Raw genomic sequence first — 9,440 nt, 5'->3', positions numbered from 1 at the left:
TGGTAAAGTGCAGCTGAAATACTGGGGGTAACAACTAGTTCAAACTCATCAGGTAAATGAAACTTGCTCTAAAGTACTGTATGTTTTACTCTCTGGGTTGCCGTATAGCACTTACATTAGCTCGTCACTGAGTAACGTCAAACAACCGCTTCATGATGAAAGAAAGTCCAGCTGAGGATGAAATCGTTGAGCAACATGTCTGGAATATCATTGCGATCAGATCCCACAAGAATCCGACAAGTTTGGAAAAATAGGAGCAATTTGGATCTATGAAGAAATTGCACTTTTGTCAAGGTTATCATAGCGTAAGCTTGCAAGAGAGGCATTACACTGTACTGTACACTTGACATTAAAAACATGACATTAAAACACTTTAATATAGGGGGGGGGGGGCTTCCAATGTCCACCACTGACCACTTTACATTACATTAACAAAGACAGTTCAGCCAACTCTGAGCATTATTTTTCAGTTACAGAGACAAACAAATTATGTTTAGCAGAAATAATGAGTAGTGGACAAGGAATCAACTCAAGCCGTCTCTGGGAAAAAATCAAAATAAATCACAATTGGGGGTTTCTTGAGGGAAGGTTCTTGTTTTCGTGTAAGACAACGAAGAACCAGAACACATAACACATGATCTCCATCCCTATCACCACCGTATCTAGTGTCTATGGTGCATGCTCTTTGGTCAACATTACTTCAAATCAGACACGCTTCAAATCAGATAATTCAACTGCAAGTCCACATTACGAGTGAGAATTGCTTCAACTTGCACTCTTCTAGGAGTGTAAAAGTACAAATAAAATAAATAAATACAGTATGTAAACAGAACATTCTAGCAAATATGATGAGGTAGAAAGAGTGTAACACACAAGGTAAAACCCAATGGAACTTTTTCCATCTACAACTTACATGATGCTCTACCATTGCGTAAACGTGCTATGGGAAACGTGCGTAAACACATCAAGGCAGACTGTTTGCCCAGTAGAGCACTCAAACACTATACACACGTTGAAGTTCGGTCTGGCACAAACACATATATGCATAGAGCCATTGAGAAGCACACACACACACGCACACACACACACAATGTCCAGAATGCAGCCCTACCGTGCAGTGGTTCCGTAGTTATGTGGGGGTCTGTGTCAGGGTGGTACTCACCACCGTCCCTCTGAAGAACACATACAGACACTCCCCCTACACCCCGCTGGAGTTTCTTACACCCTCTTCCTCTACTCTCTCTGTGTCCCTCTTCCTCTACTCTCTGTGTCCCTCTTCCTCCACTCTCTCTGTCTCCCTCTTCCTCTACTCTTGCTGTGTCCCTCTTCCTCCACTCTCTCTGTCTCCCTCTTCCTCTACTCTCTGTGTCCCTCTTCCTCCACTCTCTCTGTCTCCCTCTTCCTCTACTCTCTCTGTGTCCCTCTTCCTCTACTCCTCTGTGTCCCTCTTCCTCTACTCTCTCTGTGTCCCTCTTCCTCCACTCTCTCTGTGTCCCTCTTCCTCTACTCTCTCTGTGTCCCTCTTCCTCTACTCTCTCTGTGTCCCTCTTCCTCTACTCTCTCTGTGTCCCTCTTCCTCTACTCTCTCTGTGTCCCTCTTCCTCTACTCTCTCTGTGTCCCTCTTCCTCCACTCTCTCTGTCTCCCTCTTCCTCCACTCTCTGTGTCCCTCTTCCTCTACTCTCTCTGTGTCCCTCTTCCTCTACTCTCTCTGTGTCCCTCTTCCTCCACTCTCTCTCTCCCTCTTTCTCCACTCTCTCTGTGTCCCTCTTCCTCTACTCTCTGTGTCCCTCTTCCTCTACTCTCTCTGTGTCCCTCTTCCTCTACTCTCTGTGTCCCTCTTCCTCCACTCTCTCTGTGTCCCTCTTCCTCCACTCTCTCTGTGTCCCTCTTCCTCCACTCTCTCTGTGTCCATCTTCCTCTACTCTCTCTCTCTCCCTCTTTCTCCACTCTCTCTGTGTCCCTCTCCCTCTACTCTCTCTGTGTCCCTCTTCCTCTACTCTTTCTGTGTCCCACTTCCTCTACTATCTCTGTGTCCCTCTTCCTCCACTCTCTCTCTCTCTCTCTGTGTCCCTCTTTCTCCACTCTCTCTCTCTCTGTCTCCTTCTTTCTCCCCCCTCTCTCTCTCTCTCTCTCTGTATCCCTCTTTCTCCACTCTCTCTCTCTGTCTCCCTCTTCCTCCACTCTCTCTCTGTCTCCCTCTTTCTCCACTCTCTCTCCCTCTCTCTGTGTGTCCCTCCTCCTCCACTCTCTCTGTCTCCCTCTTTCTCCACTCTCTCTCTCTCTCTCTCTCCCTCTCTCTGTGTCCCTCTTCCTCCAATCTCTCTCTCTCTCTGTGTCCCTCTTCCTCCACTCTCTCTCTGTCTCCCTCTTCCTACACTCTCTCTGTGTCCCTCTTCCTCCACTCTCTCTGTGTCCCTCTTCCTCCACTCTCTCTCTCTCTCTCTCCCTCTCTCTGTGTCCCTCTTCCTCCAATCTCTCTCTCTCTGTGTCCCTCTTCCTCCACTCTCTCTGTGTCCCTCTTCCTCTACTCTCTCTGTGTCCCTCTTCCTCCACTCTCTCTGTGTCCCTCCTCCTCTACTCTCTCTGTGTCCCTCTTCCTCTACTCTCTCTGTGTCCCTCTTCCTCTACTCTCTCTGTGTCCCTCTTCCTCTACTCTCTCTGTGTCCCTCTTCCTCTACTCTCTCTGTGTCCCTCTTCCTCCACTCTCTCTGTGTCCCTCTTTCTCTACTCTCTCTGTGTCCCTCTTCCTCTACTCTCTCTGTGTCCCTCTTCCTCCACTCTCTCTGTCTCCCTCTTCCTCCACTCTCTGTGTCCCTCTTCCTCTACTCTCTCTGTGTCCCTCTTCCTCTACTCTCTCTGTGTCCCTCTTCCTCCACTCTCTCTCTCCCTCTTTCTCCACTCTCTCTGTGTCCCTCTTCCTCTACTCTCTGTGTCCCTCTTCCTCTACTCTCTCTGTGTCCCTCTTCCTCTACTCTCTGTGTCCCTCTTCCTCCACTCTCTCTGTGTCCCTCTTCCTCCACTCTCTCTGTGTCCCTCTTCCTCCACTCTCTCTGTGTCCATCTTCCTCTACTCTCTCTCTCTCCCTCTTTCTCCACTCTCTCTGTGTCCCTCTTCCTCTACTCTCTCTGTGTCCCTCTTCCTCTACTCTTTCTGTGTCCCACTTCCTCTACTATCTCTGTGTCCCTCTTCCTCCACTCTCTCTCTCTCTCTCTCTCTGTGTCCCTCTTTCTCCACTCTCTCTCTCTGTCTCCTTCTTTCTCCCCCCCTCTCTCTCTCTCTCTGTATCCCTCTTTCTCCACTCTCTCTCTGTCTCCCTCTTCCTCCACTCTCTCTCTGTCTCCCTCTTTCTCCACTCTCTCTCCCTCTCTCTGTGTGTCCCTCCTCCTCCACTCTCTCTGTCTCCCTCTTTCTCCACTCTCTCTCTCTCTGTCTCCCTCTTCCTACACTCTCTCTGTGTCCCTCTTCCTCCACTCTCTCTGTGTCCCTCTTCCTCCACTCTCTCTGTGTCCCTCTTCCTCTACTCTCTCTGTGTCCCTCTTCCTCTACTCTCTCTGTGTCCCTCTTCCTCCACTCTCTCTGTGTCCCTCTTCCTCTACTCTCTCTCTCTCCCTCTTTCTCCACTCTCTCTGTGTCCCTCCTCCTCTACTCTCTCTGTGTCCCTCTTCCTCCACTCTCACTCTCTCTCTCTCTCTCTCTCTCTGTGTGTCCCTCTTTCTCCACTCTCTCTCTGTCTCCCTCTTTCTCCACTCTCTCTCTCTCTCTCTGTCTCCCTCTTCCTACACTCTCTCTGTGTCCCTCTTCCTCCACTCTCTCTGTGTCCCTCTTCCTCCACTCTCTCTCTCTCTCTCTCTTTCTGTGTCCCTCTTCCTCCAATCTCTCTCTCTCTCTCTCTCTCTGTGTCCCTCTTTCTCCACTCTCTGTTTCTCTGTCTCCCTCTTCCTCCACTCTCTCTCTCTCTCTGTCTCCCTCTTTCTCCACCCCCTATCTCTCTGTGTCCCTCTTCCTCCACTCTCTCTCTCTGTCTGTCTCCCTCTTTCTCTACTCTCTCTCTCTCTGTCTCCCTCTTTCTCCACTCTCTCTCTCTCTCTCTCTCTCTCTCTCTCTCTCTCTCTCTCTGTCCCTCTTCCTCCACTCTCTCTCTGTATCCCTCTTCCTCCACTCTCTCTGTGTCCCTCTTCCTCCACTCTCTCCCTCTCTCTGTGTCCCTCTTCCTCCACTCTCTCTCTCTCTGTGTCCCTCTTCCTCCACTCTCTCTCTCTCTGTGTCCCCCTTCCTCCACTCTCTCTCTCTGTCTCCTTCTCTCTCTTTCCTATACACAATCATATTTTCTTACAGACACATTCTCAGACAGACACATTCCCTGACAGACACATTCACAGACAGACACATTCACAGACAGATATCATTCACAGACAGCCTGACGAAAAAGCTCAAGCAGCTCCACAGAGTCTACAGACCGAAATGTTCAACGGTAATCATTTGGCTGTTCTCGTCAAACTGAATCGTTGTAATGGTTGTCCCTAAACATTAAAAGGTAGAGTCCAGAAACCAGAAACAGAAAGCCAGACTGTGCTGCTCGGGGATAAAACGTCTTGAGAGTGCATGTTGACTAAACTAAGACTGACCCAGAACTGCAGTATGTGTTGGCTTGACCAGAGAATTGGTTTTCAAGACAACATAGGAAGACATCTAAGAGTGACATTATGAGTGGTTTGCGGCTGAAAAGCTTATCGAGATGTACTTGGCAGTGGTGAAGGGTTTCTTTGAAGGAGCTGTCACTCTCAACCGGACCGTATCCTCCTTCACCATTGACCTGTTGGCCCCCTCTTCTCCCCCATTTGCGATGGTTGTCTCACCCCACCTGGGGAAATTATTGCGTGGTTTCGCAAACATCTCCAGGCCAAAAAGAGGAGTTGAGTTGTAGGCTCCGCATTTCCTCTCAAAATAACTAAATATTGCAAACAATAAGTGAATGATGTCATGATGTAATGAGGAGAGTTAGTTTGAAGTGCTGGATGAGCAGCGCTGCACGTTACACAGCAACGCAGGAGAGCAACAGATAAGCAGGCCAAATGCATCTTCAATCTCACTCAGCTCTCCGGACTAAAAATAACAAGCCAATCACCAAGCGGTAGGAAGTAGTCCGCGACAGGAACCCATACACTCAACTATAGATGGAAAGATAGTGTGCTGATCCCCTGGGAAAATCAACAACACCCAACACACCCACACACACACACACACACACACACACACACACACACCCACACACACCCAACACACCCACACACACCCAACACACCCACACCCAACACACACACACACACACAACACACACCCAACACACACACAACAATTTAAACAAGCACTCACAGGAAGCATATGAAGAACTACTTCGGCCACGGTGCTGTTGGCCATGTGATTTACCAGTGCCCACCTCGTGCCCCTTCCCGACCAACGCAAACCAAGATCACTCTAAAAGCCAGACCTTTAGGGAGCCATTAGGCAGCAGCAGTCTGAAAGGCCTGTGCTGCATTGGTCTGAAACACAATCAACTGTCACGTCTCCACTCCCCAACCCTCAGAGTAATAGGCATGTTTCCCACTTCCTTGGTAAGGTGGGATACATCCAGATGAAGAAATGTTTGGAAAATGTCAAGTGTGTCATGCCAAGTAGGGTCAACTCCCTCGCTCTGCCTCTTTGTTGGTGATGCTCCCCACCATCTCCCGCTCTGAACTCGGCAGATCAGATACCGAACCTCACCCTACTGGCTAGGAGATAGCATTGCTACCTATCATTTCATATCTAAAAAGTCTACTTAACGGAATTTATCCATTATGATTCCATTCATGTATGTACTGGGGCCTCTTGACCTCCTGTTGACTTGAGGACACGCATCTTAACCTTTGAACTATTCAAAAGTGTGTGGCAGTTTCCTCTGACTAAATGTGGCTCCCACATACAAATCAGTGTAGCTTAGCGACACAGTCATAGCTGTAAAAAATATATATATATATGTAAAAAAGCTCTACACATCTCCATCGTAGAGTAGGAAAGAAAAACAAGGATTTACGCTGGGAGGCTAGGACTCCTAACAGCATGGGGCAAGTCAGCACTCTCATTAACACCTGAACTGTCTGTGTGTGTCGCGTGGAAAATGTGTTGCGATCAAGGGCTAAATAGAAAGGCAGACCGAGAAAAAGAAGGAAAGCGAGACAGAGGTAGAGAGAGAGGAAGGTAGGGAGGGTGGTAGAGACAGACAGAGAGAGGGAGATGGATAGAGAGAGTAAGATTAGCCAGAAAACACAAGAGGACCGGGGCAGTGGATACTGTAGGCAGGGAGGGAGCCATGGGATCATTTCGTCTCTTCAATTACAATCACTGGCAGCTCCCCTCTATCAGCAAGTTAGGATCCTAATCTCCCCTTCATCTTACTCTCTCCCTGCCCTCCTCCCCTCTCACTCTCTCCCTGCCCTCCTCCCCCTCTCACTCTCTCCCTGCCCTCCTCCCCCTCCACTCTCTCCTCCCTCTCCCCCTGCCCTCCTCCCCCCTCCTCCCTCTCTCCCCCTGCCCTCCTCCCCCTCTCTCACCTCTCCCTGCCCTCCTCCCCCTCTCACTCTCTCCCTGCCCTCCTCCCCCTCTCACTCTCTCCCTGCCCTCCTCCCCCTCTCACTCTCTCCCTGCCCTCCCCATTTACATTTCGCAGAAGTTCTTATCCAGAATGACTTAGTCAGTGTATTCAACAAAGCTAGGTTGAAATGACCACATTTTGTTTCTCACCCTGTCACTGCCCTCCCCAGAGAACGGAAATGTGTCTTTTTGCTTACAACCCAACCCAACCCCTTGAGAAACTCTCCCTCGCCACAATCGCTCTCTCCACCCCCTACCACTTCTCTCTCACCCTCCTCTTCTCAGCGCGACAGTCGGCCCTACCAGTCTCTCCTCTCCCTTTAGGCCCTCAGTCTGTCTAGACAGAGCACTTCTCATCAACACAACAGACTGGGGTTGTCCCGGCTGACGCCGGCTCAGGGAGAGAAGGGCTCCCTCTGGTACAGCTCAGAGGAACTGCACTCACTCAGTCTCACCATGACAACAACAACAGGGCTGGGATTAAGGGTTCTGTTCAATTTGGGACAAACGTATAGAACGTATTGCGGTCATTATAGCAAGTCATACACCACAATGGTATATGATTCGTAAGAGGATGAATAATAGAATAACTAACAGCAATAATCCCCAGCAGGTGTGAAGGGCTCAAACAAGCACTACCTGGACCCTATCAAACAGGCCGACAGGAATCTCCATTGATTCTCCCTGGTGAGCTTCCTAACACTAAACAGCAAGACCATCCAAGTTTGAGAACCGATGATTCACAGACATGGAACCATTACTTTATGGCTGTATGAGAGCCTGGGAAAAACATATCATGTTGTTGTGTATTCATACAGTATGTAAACTTAACAAATATTTTTTCTGAACATAACAAGATTCAACAACTGAGACATAAACTGAACCAGTTTCACAGACATGTAACTAACAGAAATGGAATAATGTGTCCCTGAACAAAGGGGGGGGGGTCAAAAGTAACAGTCAGTATCTGGTGTGACCACCAGCTGCATTAAGTACTGCAGTGCTTCTTCTCCTCATGGACTGCACCAGTTTTGCCAGTTCTTGCAGTGAGATGTTACCCCACTCTTCCACCAAGGCACCTGCAAGTTCCCGGACATTTCTAGGGGGAATGGCCCTATCCCTCACCCTCTGATTCAACAAGTACCAGACGTGCTCAATGGGATTGAGATCCGGGCTCTTCGTAGGCCATGGCAAAAACTGACATTCCTGTCTTGCAGGAAATCACGCACAGAACGAGCAGTATGGCTGGTGGCATTGTCATGCTGGAAGGTCATGTCAGGATGAGCCTGCAGGAAGGGCACCACATGAGGGAGGAGGATGTCTTCCCTGTAACGCACAGCGTTGAGATTGCCTGCAATGACAACAAGCTCAGTCCGATAATGCTGTGACACACCGCCCCACACCGCAAATCCGACCAACAACCCTGGTGAGACAAAACTGCGACTCGTCAGTAGAGCACTTTTTGCCAGTCCTGTCTGGTCCAGCAACGGTGGGTTTGTGTCCATAGGCGACGTTGTTGCCAGTGATGTCTGGTGAGGACCTGCCTTACAACAGGCCTACAAGCCCTCAATCCAGCCTCTCTCAGCCTATTGCGGACAGTCTGAGCACTGATGGAGGGACTGTGTGTTCCTGGTGTAACTCGGGCAGTTGTTGTTGCCATCCTGTACCTGTCCTGCAGGTGTGATGTTCGGATGTACCGATCCTGTGTATGTGTTGTTACACGTGGTCTGCCACTGTGAGGACCATCAGCTGCCTGTCCTGTCTCCCTGTAGCGCTGTCTTAGGCGTCTCACATATGGACATTGCAATTTATTGCCCTGGCCACATCTGCCGTCCTCATGCCTCCTTGCAGCATGCATAAGGCACGTTCACGCAGATGAGCAGGGACCCTGAGTATCTTTATTTTGGTATTTTTCAGAGTCAGTAGAAAGGCCTCTTTAGTGTCCTAAGTTTTCATAACTGTGACCTTAATTGTCTACAGAATGTAAGCTGGCTGTTAGTGTCTTTTAACAACCGTTCCACAGGTGCCTGTTCATTAATTGTTTATGGTTCATTGAACAAGCATGGGAAACAGTGTTTAAACCCTTGACAATGAAGATCTGTGAAGTTATTTGAATTTGACACATTTTCTCTGAAAAGACAGGGTCCTGAAAAAGGTCCGTTTCTGTTTTTGTTGAGTTTATTATATCCTAGTTAAAATCACTCAGAGTTTCATTCCATTCCTTGTACACAAACCCATATGAATGTGTGTTCATCTTAAGACTGCTAAAAGTCTGTGGAATTGGAGAAACAGCAAATCCTACAATAGGTCAGTTCCAAGGTGAGGATAGCTTACAGTGGTGGGTGAGAGGGAGAAGGAGAGATGTGTCTTACCTGGGGTGAAGTGGGATGCAGCCGGGACCAGCGACCAGCTCTGCTGTCCATAGGCATCCAGCTCACTCCCAGTCCCGACTCAGCATCCTGGAGAGGCAGGGCACGGATACACACTGGACAGAGCTGGGTTTACCCAAGGCCACATTCTACTTTGCCTTGATTAGACACACACACACAGCTTTTGCCAATGCAGGGATCTCTTGCTCCTAAATCCAAGACGCATATTTCTGAAGGGGGAAAGAAACTGAGCGGCAGTGGCGCTGATTCCTCTTACAACCACCTGCATAAGACTGTGTCATACACTGTGTGTCTGTGCAATGAAGCCCCCTGTGTCAGGGTGAAGTCTCCAGGTTAGAGACTTCAAGTCCAGTCACTGGAGGATCACAGAGAGAGAGAGAGAGAGAGAGTCAGACACAGAACACAACGAGTGCGAGTC

At 49.1% G+C, this 9,440-nt stretch overlaps 1 protein-coding gene across 2 annotated transcripts in view; it reads right to left on the bottom strand.

Annotated features, from left to right (window-relative positions):
- The window catches only part of LOC135552680 (sodium-dependent serotonin transporter-like), a 34,014-nt gene extending 24,649 nt beyond the window's left edge, over window positions 1-9,365 (bottom strand). The window contains exon 1 of one of the 2 annotated variants that reach the window (XM_064984448.1): window positions 9,005-9,365. The gene's annotated coding sequence lies outside the window, so the exon portion shown is untranslated. Of the gene's footprint in view, window positions 1-1,111; window positions 1,242-9,004 lie in introns of those variants that run through there. The other variant, XM_064984445.1, reaches the window with a different exon arrangement.
- Between the last annotated feature and the right edge of the window lie 75 nt (window positions 9,366-9,440).

This window comes from Oncorhynchus masou, chromosome 13, assembly GCF_036934945.1.
Source record: "Oncorhynchus masou masou isolate Uvic2021 chromosome 13, UVic_Omas_1.1, whole genome shotgun sequence".
In the NCBI taxonomy this organism is placed as follows: Eukaryota; Metazoa; Chordata; class Actinopteri; order Salmoniformes; family Salmonidae; genus Oncorhynchus; species Oncorhynchus masou.
This window is presented reverse-complemented; position numbering and strand designations above follow the sequence as displayed.